The sequence below is a fragment of the Sceloporus undulatus genome, chromosome 4, assembly GCF_019175285.1.
Source record: "Sceloporus undulatus isolate JIND9_A2432 ecotype Alabama chromosome 4, SceUnd_v1.1, whole genome shotgun sequence".
NCBI lineage: Eukaryota > Metazoa > Chordata > Lepidosauria > Squamata > Phrynosomatidae > Sceloporus > Sceloporus undulatus.
The window spans coordinates 86,630,998-86,646,412 of record NC_056525.1 but is presented as its reverse complement, the minus strand read 5'-3'; the positions used below and the strand labels follow the sequence as shown (position 1 = coordinate 86,646,412).

The 15,415-nt window shown below is 43.3% G+C and overlaps 1 long non-coding RNA gene across 1 annotated transcript; it reads right to left on the bottom strand.

Moving 5' to 3' along the window:
- Positions 1-861: 861 nt before the first annotated feature.
- Positions 862-14,622, bottom strand: LOC121927516. The gene is made up of 3 exons (XR_006103261.1): positions 14,486-14,622; positions 1,394-1,514; positions 862-1,152 (listed from the first exon to the last, which is right to left on the bottom strand). It is a non-coding gene; the product is annotated as an uncharacterized LOC121927516 (long non-coding RNA).
- Positions 14,623-15,415: the final 793 nt, after the last annotated feature.

Below are 15,415 nucleotides of genomic sequence, written 5' to 3'. Positions count from 1 at the left end.
CTACTGTCCTTTTGGCTAAGGCCCTCATGAAAAATGTGTACAGAAGCATTACATATATTGGAGAAGGAAGCTTCATTGCAGATCCAAGGCACAATTCTAGCTCCACTGACAGCAAAGGTTGGCATTGTCATGAGACCAGATTGAGACATCAGCCAACCTACATGTTTATCAATCAGCCCATGCCCAGAACCTACTGGATGATTACAGGAATGACAGCTGCAGGATTCCATGTGGGTGGGTGTCACTTTGTGGTTTCTCCTCTCACTGGGGGTATAATGAAGTGACCACTTTCTCAGTAGAGCGTTACACCTGCTGCACACTCCACATGCTTGTAGTTCCATAGTGCTAGTAAAACACATCCCCATTTACACTATATCCCTCTTGGCCTTGACTTGTGTATGTCCCAATGTTGTTGTTTTTCTCAGTTGTATGATAACTACATCAGGAGGCCCTTTGTGCTGGGCCCACTCTGAAAGTTTCAGCAGCAATGAGTCCCACAACTTTCCTCTCTTGCCAGTCAAATATGGTCCAGACTGTCCTGTTTTGGCCTTAGGAGGCTAGCCAAACCCTCAGTCCAGAGATTCAGCATCTCCAGTACTGGCAGAGGGAGAAAGGAAGCTTGTCTTACCAAGTCTTTTGGCAGCAAAAGCTGTACCTGTAATCCAATACAGCAGTGGCTGTAGAATCCAGTCCAGGTTTGTTACAAGGTTTCAGTCAGTCCAGTGTAGCAGGTCTGAAGGGCAATTCCGAAAGAATAGTTCAGGTCTGAGAAAAGGTTTCAGGCAACAGGCAATCCATCAAGGTTCAAGGTAAGAGCAAGGCATTTTCCAAGGGAGGGAGGATGGTTGTCAACCATGGTGGGCTGAAGGAGGTGCTGGGATATTTATAGCCCATCAAGGTCTCATAGGTGCTCCCAGTTAGCAGCTTGCTTCCTATGTAACTGCAAAGAACACTGTTTTCTCTCTTTTTTCAGGTATCTCTCTCTGGGAGTAGGCACTGGTAAGTCTGACTCAGGTGGTCCTGGTACTGGCTGCAGGTTTACCGCCAGAGGCTGCTGGTGTGGCTGCAGTTCTGGTATGTTACCTGGGCTCTCAAAGGATGTGCTTGGCTCCTGGATGCAGGGTATGACACACACTTAGGTACGAGCCCCAACTATTCCTGGACATGTAAACTACCATGAAGTAGATGATGCTGTGGCCACAGATCCATACTTTCTTGTAATATGAAAAACAAGGGACAGATTAGAAATGAATACTGTAGGCATGGCGAATATGTGTCTTATACCCCCTAGACCTCAGCTACTGAATACTACTTACTATAGCTGAATACAGAGCAGATACAGATCCATAACTCAGTTATAATTTGGTACCACCTTTATTCTTAGCATTTATACCTTTGGAGGCAGTGCTGCTTATACTGGAAGAAATAATGGGCAACTGGGAACAGGCAAACTTTGGGTGCACAATTTGATTTCATATGGATATCCATCACTGAGGGGAGAACCAGAAACAGAACTGGAAGAAACAGAATTCACCATGATTTTTACTTCCTAAGGAAACTTCAGTCACATCTCAGTTGTTTAGGATTTCCCAAATGCTTAATGTAAAGCTTTTGTGGGTTTTTCAGGCTATGTGGCCATGTTCTAGCAGAGTTTCTTCCTGACATTTCGCCAGCATCTGTGGCTGGCATCTTCAGAGAATGCTTGCCTAGAAAGGACTTGGCTATATATATTGTGTGACCTGGAAAGGCAGGAGTGATTTGCATGTATATTGTTTGTTGCTAATGGCAGTCCTCAGGGTGTGAGGGTCTGCACAAAAGGATTAATGTCTGCTTGATTAGTGCTCATTGTCTGCTGGGAAACCCCTGACCCTGGGAGATTTCTCATTTGCATTTGTTCAGTCTTTATCTTGCTATCTTTCAGGACTGGTAGCCAAACCTTGTTTACTTTAAAGGATTCCTCTTTCCTGTTGAAATTGTCCAGGTGTTTGTGGATTTCAATGGCTTCCCTGTGCATCCTGACATGGTAGTGGTTGGCATGGTCCAGAATTTCAGTGTTTTCAAACAATATTTTATGCCCAGGATGGTTTGTGGGATGTTCTGCTACTGCTGATTTTTCTGGCTGGGCCAGTCTGCGGTGTCTCTCATGTTCCTTGATTCTTGTTTGCACACTGCGTTTGGTGGTCCCTATGTAGACTTGTCCGCAGCTGCATGGTATGCAGTAAACTCCTGCGGTTGTGAGAGGGTCTCTTTGGTCCTTGGCTGAGCGAAGCATTTGCTGGATTTTCTTTGTCGGTTTGTAAACCATTTGCAGGTTGTGCTTCCTCACCACTTTGCCTATTCTGTCCGTGACTCCTTTGATGTATGGTAAAAGATGCCAGCCACAGATGCTGGCGAAATGTCAGGAAGAAACTCTGATAGAAGATGGCCACATAGCCCGAAAAACCCACAAAAAACTATGGATGCCAGCCATGAAAGCCTTCGACTTCACATTGCTTAATGTAAACATATTTCATTTGAGACTAAAATTTCTAGCTTCTTTCCCATTCTGTTCTGACAATGGAAAAGGGCTACAATCACACTTTTGTTAATGACAGGTTATAAATTAAATTGTCTCCTCTTCCTCTTTTTTCAAAGCTAAGCTTCTTTCCTCTTAGGTACTGCACATGTGGAACATGAGATTTTTTTAAAAGGCTGTTATCAGTCAACCCATCTGCCAATTGCCTGTCTGGTAATAATGTCCCTGTCTGCTGAACAAAAGGCTAAATAATGCATCATTAAATCAATTGTTAATAGGGATGCAGGTCAACAAGTTCATGATTGTTACAGGTGAACCTGATCCAAGTGAAAGGGTATCTTTTGATTGGCAACCCCAATGAAACAGAAGCTTTGTACAATAATGGGGACAAAACTCCAGCAAAGAAGACACAATGAAGTTAGGGCCACATTACATGACAATTATTCACAATTATTCACAAGGGATATAAGCCACCAAGGGTTTTGATTCATGCTCTGTTTGTTTTAATGAGACTTATGGAGTTGGAAGGCTTGCCTGATTATGCCCTAAAGCAAAAATAAAAGTGAAAAACAAGTAACAGATTGTGGAATTGGCTTACTTTGAGACCCCTTATTGGGTACTAGCTGAGAGATTGCCTTGCCACTACTTTGTTTTTATGAAATGAAACCTGCTCTGTTTTCTGTCCCTAGCATTTAATATGGGGTAAGTATTTTTCCTAATGTTGAAATTATAAAGAAAGGAGCAAGCATATGCAAATATGCTCTTGAAGTGCAAGGGTCAGAATCCTCTGGGGGATATACTGTATGTATGTTTGTAGAGGTTGCAGAAAAGGTATCCCGTACCTCCTTGCATAATATTTTTCTCAAGTGTGCAATGATTATGAGGCAGTACCAGACTGCAGCTCTCTTTCCAACTACGCATGAGTTCAGAAGGCTCGCTCATGCAACATCAGTGCCACCTAGATCTTATGCATAGGGTACTTTATGCCCTGCCACAAGCAGAGAGAATACTGGCCTAAGAGTGCTGCTTCAAGACCTATTCACGGAAAGCTTAAGGGTGTAACTAAAACACCTTATCAATCCCAATGTGGTATTCTTCAGCTATGAGGCAGATGACTGGCCCTACAATTAGCCAGAATAAGGCCAGAGCTTGCCAGAGTTACTGTTTGGATTACAGCTCCCAGAATCCGCAGACTGGGAGAATCTGGCTGTTGTAATTCAAAATAACTTTTTCAAACTTTCACTAAACTACCCCTGGTTACAATTCGAGGTTCACCATTAAAGGGCAATATCTTGTGAGTTATATAATATGTGATTATATAATGGGTGATGAGTCATACCAATTTAGTTTTCTGTTCCTGGTGATAGGCAAGATTTTGGTTGACTTTACCAAACTTGTGGGATGAAGACACAGTCTTTTTGTGGGCTGATAATAGGAAAGCAGCAATAGCAACATTAATTTGTTTGTATATCAAACAGTCCTCTTCATCATCCAAGGAGTTCAGGGTGCAGTATATGGTTTTCCCAGCCTTAGCTGGCCCTCCCAGCAACCCTAAGTAAGCTGATAGAAACTGGTTGGTAAGGGAGACTATCAATTTCATATCAAAGTAGGTATCTAAACCCAAGTCTCTTCAGTCCAGATCTGATGATGGGATGGGTTCAAGTGATGGCCCTCAACAGACCGGCAAGAAATGCCGGCGTGAGGGCAGAGTGGGGGTGTGGCAACCACCTGCCCCCCCCCCATGCAGCAGCGACATGCCAGCATCACGCCATGCACCCAACCGCACGGCAGGCAGCATTATGTAGTGTCTTTGGCACAGCATGTAAGTGGTCTGTCCAGCCCCTAAGTGAATTATACTTAATTCCCAATTAAATCAATGGCAATTATGATTAGCCTTCTCATTCTAGGGACCTAGGTTCTATTGATTTACAATATACTCCCATAATGTCTATTTATAAGGCAATTCAGTGGGCCCTGTCCCCAAGGTTGCAATCCTATATCCACTTTTCCAGAAGTAATTATCAAGTTGGTCTTATCAAATAAGAGTAATCTATTGTACCATAGTTTTTTTTCATTCCAGTAAACCAAACCATGGATACACAGTCACATAATACGAGCACACTTGCTTTGTAAATTTCATCAGTTCTGGCAATATTTGGGTCTAATAAACAAACAGGAACTATAACACAAATATCAGGTGTATATTAGCAAGTACTGCTAGACTATGATGGAAGGGGCCAAAGGTTCCAGCCAACCTGTCACTCCTAGAATCCTGAATACTTTTACGTTTTGGTTTCCAAGGAACACTTTTGCAAATACAATGAACATTCCTTTTTAAAAAGCAAAGCCAAAGGTTGAGACTGTAATCATCAAATTGAGGGAGGCACAGGTGAAATTGCATAATTGCATTGTAACTAGAATTGGCAGGTCTGCATTCCATAAGTACTAAATGTCATTGCTGGATCTGCAAATGGGACCCTATGCTCAATTTAAGGAATTTAGGGCCATGAGAGTCAGATTGCAAGGCCAGTACTTTCATTCATAAAAACAAACCACAGTCCTATTGTGCTGCCTTCTTCCATGACCTTTGGTCCTTCATTTCCTCTTCATCTTTGAATAAATTGGTTGGTGGATACACTGTGAAAGAACTATACATGAGTGACAGCACTACAGATTCTTTTATATAATTTAGATGTAGTTTGAATATAATTTCGTGTCTACCCAACTTGTCAGTTCTATTTGTAGCATAAATATAAATCTATCTGTGAAGCAGACTGAATAGAAAGAGACATTTGACACTGTAGACATCAAGGGAAAAATTGGTTAAGGTTAATTAATTACTTTTAAATTATAATTAATTCATTTAGAGTGCAACTCCATACAGTTCCACTAGTTGAGATGACATAGAATGCAATTGGAGACCAGCTACACTGTCGGAACTTGAAATATGCCACCAGATCAAAAACTACATATATATAACTGCCTGCATAGGTTGGGGAAACTGGGCAAACGTATGTAAGAAAAAGGGGTCAAAATGGGACAAAACAGCAATAGTGCATTATGTAAACACCATCCCCCTGAAGCGGCCAGAAGCTGCCTTATTTGACCCATGCGTTTCAGGCCTTAGTTTACTTAGTTGGCTCCATTCTACTGCTTTCTGGGCAAAAATAATTCAGAGGAGGTTTGTCAATGCCTTCCTGTAAGGCTGAGAAGATCCAGTTTACCCAAGATCAACTGATATTTCTATAGTGGAATAGGGATTTGAATCCTTGTGTACAGAAGTTCTAGGCCAAGACTCAAATCCTTATAGGCTCTCCATTCAAAAATACTGTGATTTTTTAACCTATTCTTTTGCCTTTGGATCACATAGCACTGGAATGCAGCTCCTGAGGATTTCTATGAAATGGAATTCAGCCTTTAGACCAATGTTCCCCAAACTTTGATTTTCCAGGTGTTTTGAACTTCAACTACCAGAAGCTCCAGCCATCTTGGCCAACAGTCAGGAATTCTGCGAAATGATGTCCAAAACACCTAGGAGATTATCGCACTGGGTTCTGAGAACATTCTCATCACGTGATGAGAACGGAACGCATTTGAGTTTACCGCACGTATGTGTTCCAATCGGGTTCTCAGAACGATTAAATGTGTTCCAAATGTGTTCCAGGAGGGTCCAGATTTGAATGTGTTCCCAGCGAGCTGAAACGTGATGAAAACGTTCCAACAGAAGTGTGTGCGGTATTCTTATCCGTTCTCAAATCCGTTCCCTCATTCCTCCGTCTCCTGATTGGCTGAAAGAATGACAGGCAGGGAGGCAGGGAGACAGGGAGGCGAGCGACTGCAGTGAGGGAAGGGGTGTGTGTGTGGTGTGTGAGAGAGAGAGAGAGAGAGAGAGGGAGAGGGGGGAAGAAGGAGGGAGGGAAGGAAGGAAAAAGGGAGGAAAGGTGGGACAAGGAAGAGAAGAGGAAAGCAGGGAAAGAGAGAGAAAGAGAGAGGGAAAGAGGAGACCAGAGCAGAGAGCAAGAGGGAGAGGGTCTGGCTGCTTCTGGGGGGGGGGCTCTAGTGTCATGTCCAGTGGGGCTCCTGTGCTGTCACAATGCAGGAGGCAGGGATGCCCAGGACCTTCTCCTCCTTCAATCCAGGAGGGAACCCACAAAAGCTCCTCTGTTTGGAGCACCACACAAAAGCAAGCAAACAACTCCCAGAATTCCATAGCAAAGAGCCAGACAAGAGTTAAAGTGGGGAGGGAAGCTCACAACCTGAAGGCACACATTACATGCACACACACAGGAGCAAAAGGGTGTCAAGCTGCCAAAAAGGGGAAATGGGATGACAGCAGAGGACTCTTCTTTTCTAACCGGTTTAAAGAGCTGCAATGGCTGCCGGGGCTCTGCCCTTGGTCCAGTCCCCTCCCTTTCCCTCCGCTTGAAGGGACCTCCATGGAGCTCCCTTAAAGCCCAGGCTGCCAAGGAGGGGACTCTGCCCTTGGCCCATCAAGTTAGGTAGGTTTTATCCTATTTTCTTCAAACATATGCCAGCATATGAAGCCCCAGCGTTTTATAGGGGCTTGCCTTCCTTCCCTCCCAAGGGAATCTTCGGAGGGAAGACTTCTCAGTGAGGCTGAGAAGCACTCTCCCGGCCAGAGTCCCTAGACTTACTGAAATCCCCCACCTCCCTTCCCCATAGAAATCAATCCAAAAACTGAGTTTAAAAGGAGCAGAGGCGAGCCCTTTGGGTCTGCATCTGGGAGAGATTTTAACCTCCGTTTTTGGATTGATTCCTATGGGGAAAGAGGGAAGAGAGAGAGATGGCAGGACATCCCCATAGCCAAGCATCCTCTGCCTCCCCAGAGGAAGACCCATAGGGCTCACTGCTCTTTTTTAACCTCTGTTTTTGGATTGATTCCTATGGGGAAGGGAGGTGAGGGATTTCAGTAAGCCAAGCCTCCCTTTTCCCTCTTTCCTGGGAGCAGCGCCTCTCCCAAGCCGTCCAACCACTGAGTGGCGACGTCATCAGAACACAGCCCACAAAACGTAATACAGCAAACCGTTCTGAGAACGGTTTCAAGAAAAAGGAATCACAGTGCGGTAAACTGCCGTTCTGATCACGTTCTGATCACGTTTTGATTACTAATGCGGTAATATCCGTTCCAGGAACGTTCTCATCACATGATGATACGGAACGTTCTCAGAACGCAGTGCGATAATCTCCCTAGAAGATAAATGTTTGGGGATCACTGCTTTACACTGAAAGAAATTTCTCATTCTTATTCCTACAGGTATATGATCCATCCACACCCAGTTCTGTGAAAATCAGAAGGAGAATCATCTCATGATAGCAATATTCACCACAATCCTCCATGGGATGTTCCATGTGTTCCAGTTAAGATGCTACACCTTGAAAGTTTTGTGGCAGAAAGTAATACATCTGGTCAAAGTATCCCCAGCATGGAATCCATAGGGAACACTGAGACTGCTAACAGTGCTACAAACATCCAAGGCTGAGAAGCTCTGCTGGAATGACTGCTGGAGTTGGGCAAGGGAAATCAGGGAATGAAACTCTTATCTTTCATTAAAGCTCCCCATCACCACCACATACACACACAATGAAAACTGTTTTTGGATACCTTGGTAAAAGTAGAGATTTCATTATGAAGGGATTCTTCATAATGTACTGAATGGATGTTTACATCCAGAGCCCAAAGGAGTTGAACCTGCATGTTCATATTCTAATATCCTTTGTGTTTTCATATTCTAATACCCTCTGCTTATGATGACGTTGGACACAATCCAGAAAATATTAGCCATGACTAACTTCCACTGAAATTAATGTTAGCATCATGTTAGTCATGATGACTAAGTCTCATCTTCTTGTTTTCAGTGGAACTCATTTGCAAATAATGTCAGATGGATAATGCCCATTTAATGCCTATAAAGTCAAACACATATAACTGTTTTTTCTCACACTCTTCCTGGTTATTCGCTTGTCTTCCATTTTTCTCACTCCTCTGTTGTCTCCCCACTGGGGATTTATTTTTTGACCTGTCAAGGGTCACATGCTGACAGTGGATGGGGGTATAACCAATGATAGATACCTGGGGCCACAACCCAAAGTTAATGGAATCACCCCTTTTCTTTCTCTATTTCTGTCACTATTTTCCTTCTTATTTCTTTCTGCTGCTCTTATTTTCTCTCTCCATCCTTTGAACCCAGCATATTGGTACTATCTGGTTGTTTCAGAGGCTTTTTGAGAGAGAGTTTGTAAACTGAGACTGTAGTTATTAAATTTCATACTCTCCAACTGTATCATTAGTAAGGGACAGACTCAGTTAATCCTTATTTGTCCCATTTTCTCCGTTGATTTTAAAATGTCCCACTTTCTCTCTTCACCTCCCACTTTCCCTCATTGTCTTGCACTTACTTTGGTTGCTGCGAACTGAGTTCAAAATGCAAAAGTAATTCTAGGCTGCATCAAAAGATGTATAGTGTCTAGATCAAGGGAAATAATAGTGCCACTCTATTCTGCCTTGGTCAGGCCTCACCTAAAATATTGTGTCCAGTTCTGGGCACCACAATTCAAAAAGGATGGTGACAAATTGGAGCATTTCCAGAGGAGGGCAACCAAAATGGTGAAGGGTATGGAAACCATGCCTTATGAAGAAAGACCTAAGGATCTGGGTATGTTTAGCCGGGAGAAGAAATGGTTAAGGGGTGATATGATAGCCCTGATTAAGTATTTGAAGGAGTGTGATATTGAGGAGGGAGCAAGCTTGTTTTCTGCTGATCCAGAGACTAGAACATGAAACAATGGATGCAAGCTCCAGGAACAGAGATTCCACCTCAACATTAGGAGTAACTTTCTCACAGCAAGAGCTGTTTGAAAGTGGAACACACTCCCTCAGAGTGTGATGGGGTCTCCTTCCTTGGAGGTCTTTAAAGACAGGCTGGTTTGTCATTTAATAATAATAATAATAATAATAATAATAATAATATTTATTTCTATTCCACCTTTTCCCGACAGGGAATCAAGGCAGATTACAACAGGTATTAAAATATCAAACAGTTAAAATTACAATCATGATTAAAAAGAAATAGCATATCCAGACCTTCCTCCCAATCATAAAAAAAAACAAAATAAAAACCAATTAAAAAGAGATTAAACAATGCAAGTGTTAAAAAGAAAAAAATCCTGTTAAAGGTTGGGAAAAATAGAAAATGAGATCCAGATTCTGTTTCAGTTTGGGGGGGGAGAAAGATGTGTTTTTCACTGGGGAAGGAAGCGGACATGATAATATCAATAATATTAGTAATATCAGTAACGGGAGGGTAAACTAAAAAGGCTAATCTGGAAAGGCTTGCCAGGAGAGATCCATCTTAACAGCCTTTTTAAAGGGTTCTAAGGTAGTAATATGGTGGATCTCATCCGGGAGGTCGTTCCAGAGCCTAGGAGTGGGTTGGGGATGCTTTGATTGTGATTTCCTGCATGACAGGAGCTTGGACTGGATGGCCCTTGTGGTCTCTTCCAACTCTATGATTCTATGAATTCAGCAGGGAGGAGAGAAAAGCAAGGGGTGGAATTTTGCTCAATAGGCTCAAGCAAAAGCCAATTGCTACAGCCTCTCCTAGCTTGTGTGTTCTTCCTTATTAATGGCCCTGTACATATGGGCCCTTTGTGGTGTGTCCATGACGTGCTAGGTTTGCCTCGGGGGATCGCGTGCACTCGCCCGCAACCGTAGCACATCGTGCACGCGTAACGATGATGCCGCAGCTGCACCGCCTCCAAACGACGCTGCGCAGCTGCAACGTAACCGCGCCATCTCTGGTGCTTTGCAGCACCACAAAAAGGAACCGCTTTTTGGAGCTCCTTTTCTGCTGTGCAGCAGCGCCACACAATTTGTATGCTGTGGCGCTCCTGGGCAGAAAAGAGAGGTGCCTCCCTGGTGCCTCTTTCTGGCGGTCTGTACCCCGCCAATAACATGAGATGAGTCTTGCCCTTCCTAAACTGAGTTACTGTACATGGTTTTCTACTTAAAATAGTAGTGTTATATGTTCTTCCTCATTGACAACCTGTGCCCTCTTGTTGCCTTGCTACAACATTTTAATTGTACTTCAGTGTGGCTGACTGGACCAGTGTCTTAGTTTTCATCTGTGGCATGTTAGAGAATATGACATTCCATTGAAACAGCCAAGTATGGAAACTGAGATATTTATCATTCCCACTTTTCTGACCACCAAGTGTGGAAAATTAGTTTGTTTTTCTTATGAACTCACCCAGCTTCAGCGTCAACAACATTTTCACAAAAATTTCATGTGTTTCTGAAAATGCTTTAAAAGGCCCAGGGTGCCCAGAATTAGCTGGCAAATGGCCTATAAATTGGATAGAGGTCATGATCACTAAAAAAAATTTCCAGTTAGATATACTGAAAAGAAAAACATATTTTAAAATAATCGTTGCATTGTTTATGTGGCTTTGTTTTCTTTCTCTCTTCTCCCACAATTTTCTTTCTCCATTATAATATCATACCATGACAATGATTCTACTGACAAATTTTAAATTGACTTCTTTTGTTTGCTTGTTTTTGTGTGTGTGTGTGTGTGTGTGTGTGTGTGTGTGTGTGTGTGTGCCATCATTTGAGATGGACTGTTTTGTTATCTATCCATATATTACAGGGGTAGGCAACCTGCGGCCCGCGGGCCGGATGCGGCCCGGCAAGGCCTTGGGACCGGCCCCCGCCCGGTCCTGCCGCCGAAGCCTTTGGCCTCTCGCATGAGGGCGTGGGGCCTTTGGCCTATCAGGAGGAGGCGGGCAAGGGGGGCAAGGGGGGGTGATTGTCTATACAAGCCTCCGAAACATGCATTTATATTAACATTTTTTTAAAAATCAGCAAATTTTTTGCGTGTCCTCCATTTTTTAAAAAAAACCTGTCCGCCATTTGAAATTTTTGTCCAACATTTGTCCTGGTTTATTTGTGTATTTAATTTTTTAAAAAAATATTTCATTATTTATTTTTTTTGCTTCGGCCCCCCCAGTTGTCTGAGGGACAGCAACCCGGCCCCCGGCTCAAAAAGGTTGCCTACCCCTGATATATTAGTTAGGATTGTTATTATTATTATTATTTAATTCATGCCTCATAATAATTTAATTATTTAGGACACAGTCCTTTAAAATGTATACATGGGATAAGCATTGCATGATTTTGCTACCAATGTTTTATCAGTGAATCTGGATAATATGCTATGTTTTCAAAACAAAGCAAAAGATCTAAATGATCCATCACTGGACTAAAATGCCTATTAGCAGCATGTACTGTATACAAGGTTTATGAGAACTTTGAGCCACACATAGAAAAACAACAGCCAAGTGCATGAGAAAAACTCCCTTTCCCAGGAAGTGGGTCAATAGACACTACCAGACCATATCTACTGCCTTAAAGAGCTGTAATTCAATCCCTCAGCGAAATTGGAGATGGAAGGAAAAAGCAGATTTGGGAAATCTCAGTTTCTGCTTTCCTGTCTTACTGTGTTTCATCTGAGGCTTGCATAGCACTGAATAGACTTAAATCTTTAAATTGTGTGCTATTAGTGCAGAGGACTGAATGTTGGCTTCAGTCAAAAGGAATGGGTGTTGGCTTCAATCAAACTGTAATGCCAGAGATTTTCTAAGACCAGAGAAGGCTGGGGTAGAAGATGCCTTTGTATTTGAGGAGTGAGTGACAGCCCCATTTGTGGAGTTTCGTATGCTAAATATTATTTGAAGAAATCTTCTGTTTATTTTAAACGCTACTTCTTCTTTAACTCCACTACAAAGAACTGTCTTCTATCAAGTCAAGGATAGTCTCATACTATCAGCAGAGCAAAGTTTGGAAAAACAGCTCTTTGTGACTACAACTCCCATACTATATGACTAGGGTTGCCATAAGTGAGGACCTCCAAACCGGGACAAATGTAGGACAAATGCAGGACAACATTTTCAAATGTAGGACACGTTTTATAAAAATGGAGGACACGCCAAAAAATTGAGGCTTTTTTTGAAATGTTAATATAAATGCATGCTTCTTAGGCATGATCAAAATGGAGGACATTTTGACATTATTCGTAGACAGATCACGGAAATGTACTTCCCTTTCTGGCCACCCCCCTCTCCCCATTCCAAACAGCACATTTGAGCATTGAACATGGCTTTATTTTAACATTGCCTCTTGCCTATTTCAGAGGCTTATTCCACAACCAAACCCTTTGGTCAAGGGACTTTGGTTTTTCTTCATTTTGACTTGTTTTGTCTGTATTCCTCCCCACTAAATAAAGGAGACATGAAATGGAGTTAATGGGTACAAGTTGTTAAACAAAAAAGTCTTGTGAGACTCTGTTGGCAAGAGGTGCACCATCTTAAGAACTGCATTAAGCACAGTTAGGCTGCTGCCACACTGCTTTCACTCTCATCACTCCATCCTATGGAATCCTGGGATTTGTAGTTTGTTGTGGTGCCAAGGCTGGGCTTTGAAATCTCAGGCATAAGAGAGGCAAAAGGCTTGGGCTGCATCTACACTGGAGAAATCATCTGGTTTGAGACCACTTTAACTGCCTCGGCTGAATGCTATGGAATTCTGGGAATGGTGGTCTGTTCCAGCACCACAGCAGAATGGCAGTTAACCCCTGGAAAGCTATCTGACCAAGGTGACCAATGCCCTCACCCCAAAATGTAGGGCACCCAAGCAAAAAAATGTAGGACATGGCCAAAAATAAAAGCTAAAAACACCCATGTAATTATAAATCCATGCTTCTTAGCCATGATCCAAATGGAGGACATGTCCTGGAAAAGGAGGAGGATGCCTGTTCACCTTGTCTCTATTCCAAAATGCACTGCAGAAATAAAACAATGCTGGACTGAAATGCCCAGAGTTCCTCACCAAAGCTGCATCCACACTGAGGAAATAATCCAGTTTGAGAGTGACTTAACTGTCCTGGGTTAGTGCTGGGGAATGCTGTGAATTGTAGTACATTGTGGCCCCAGAGCTATCTCTGACAGGGAGTCCCATAACCCTTCAAACGTAGTTGAACTGCAGTGCCCAGAATGCCTCACCAGTTGCATCCACACTGAGGAAATGGTCCAGTTTGAGACTGCTCAGTGCTGGGGAATCCTGGGAATTGTAGTCTATTGTGGCCTCAGAGCCATCACTGACAGAGAAGTCTCAATGTTTCCCAAACACTAGCATTCCCAGGATTCCCTAACACTGAGTTAAAGCAGTCTCAAAGTGGGTTATTATTCCTGCAGTGTGTGAGAGAGATATAAAAGCTAGGGACTGGATTCATTTGGAGGATCTCTGTGTCCAAAACACACTGCTTGGACTGCCAGGGCTCAGTGCTATGGAATCCTGGGAATTGTAGTTTATTGTGGCACCAGAGCTCTCTGACAGAGAAGGCCAAATGCCTCACACAGACCCCAGAATTCCAGAGCATTGAGCTTTGGCAGTTAAAGGGGTCTCAAAGTGCAGAGGTGGGGGGGAGAGAAAAGCCAGGGAGAGTGAATGAGAAGCTCAGCTCGGCTGGAGGAGGAGGAGGAGGAGGAGGGAGGGAGCCAAGGGAAGTGGCCAGGACCATCAGCCTCCTCTCTTCCACTGAAGACTGCTGGCAAGAGGCTCTGCCCCCGCCTCCTCTGTGGACCATTTAGCTTCCTTTTGTCAAAAGAGCTCTGGTGCCACAAGAAACTACAATTCCCAGAATCCCATAGCACTGAGCCATGGATGTTTAAGGGGGGGTCAAACTATCTCTTCAGCCTTTTGCTACCCTAAAGCCCTTCCTATTTACAAGCAAGGCAAAAGCTCTTCCTTCCAAGCCATTGAAAACCAACCCAAGGGGAGGAGGGCTGATTGCTTCTTTCCCATTGGTCAGCTTTGGGAGAAATTTGCATATTACAAGGAAAGGTGTTTAGGGCCTCAAAAACGATCCTGTGATAAAGAATTACAAGAATACTGACCTGGTAGACATTTAAAAGATGAGGCTTTTAGGCTCCCAGGGAAACAGGAACTATTGATGGCCTTTTTTTTTTCTTTGCTCACTGTAACCTGGAAGGTCAGGCCTTTTGCAAGACATATATACCAAGTGGGCTGGCAATAGCTCTGAGTGGCAGATGTTTTAAAGCCCTGCTCTCTAGGCTAAGCCAGGCAGGGAGGGTGGCACACAGCCATGGGGAGGGGTGGAGCTGCCTCCAGGGCCTTGGGGGGGGGGAGGTCCCAGGGGAGGGGCTAAACTGGGGAGGGGGGACCGTGTGGCCCTGCCCCAAACTGGGAAAGTCCCGCCCCCAGGCGGGATATGGCAAGCCTATACTGTATATGACTGAACATGCTAGCAGAGGGATGCTAGGAATTGCAGTCCAAACAGTATTTGGGCTTGCAACAGGATCTAGTAGCAATCTTCTAGGATTTCAGACAGATATTTTCAGGAGCACCTTCCCTTTCAAGCTGGAAATGCCACAAACTGAAACTGGAACATCAGACAGAAAAATATACTTCAACACTGAGCTTTAACTCCTTTCTCCTGTACTGTACTTATGTTTTCCACTGTTATCTTCAACTGTTTATCTGCTCATTCATGCTGACAGTGCCAGGAGATTTTGCATACACATGGAATTCAACCCACCTCTATGTTGTCACCCTAAATTAATCCTTAAGCTCAAACCCCTTTAGAGATAATTAAATCCATTGCTACTTATTGATAACACCTGTCATTTGTATTTATGGGGAACTTTTCAGATGTACAAAGGTCAATAATAAGAATGTTAATGTTGAACATGCGTGGAAATTGCAGCAGATGCCCACATTCTTTCATATGTAAAATAAAGCCATAAGACAATCACGTTGGAGTGTCTTTTTAATTAGTTTATTATGTGTACGCACAGACACAGGAA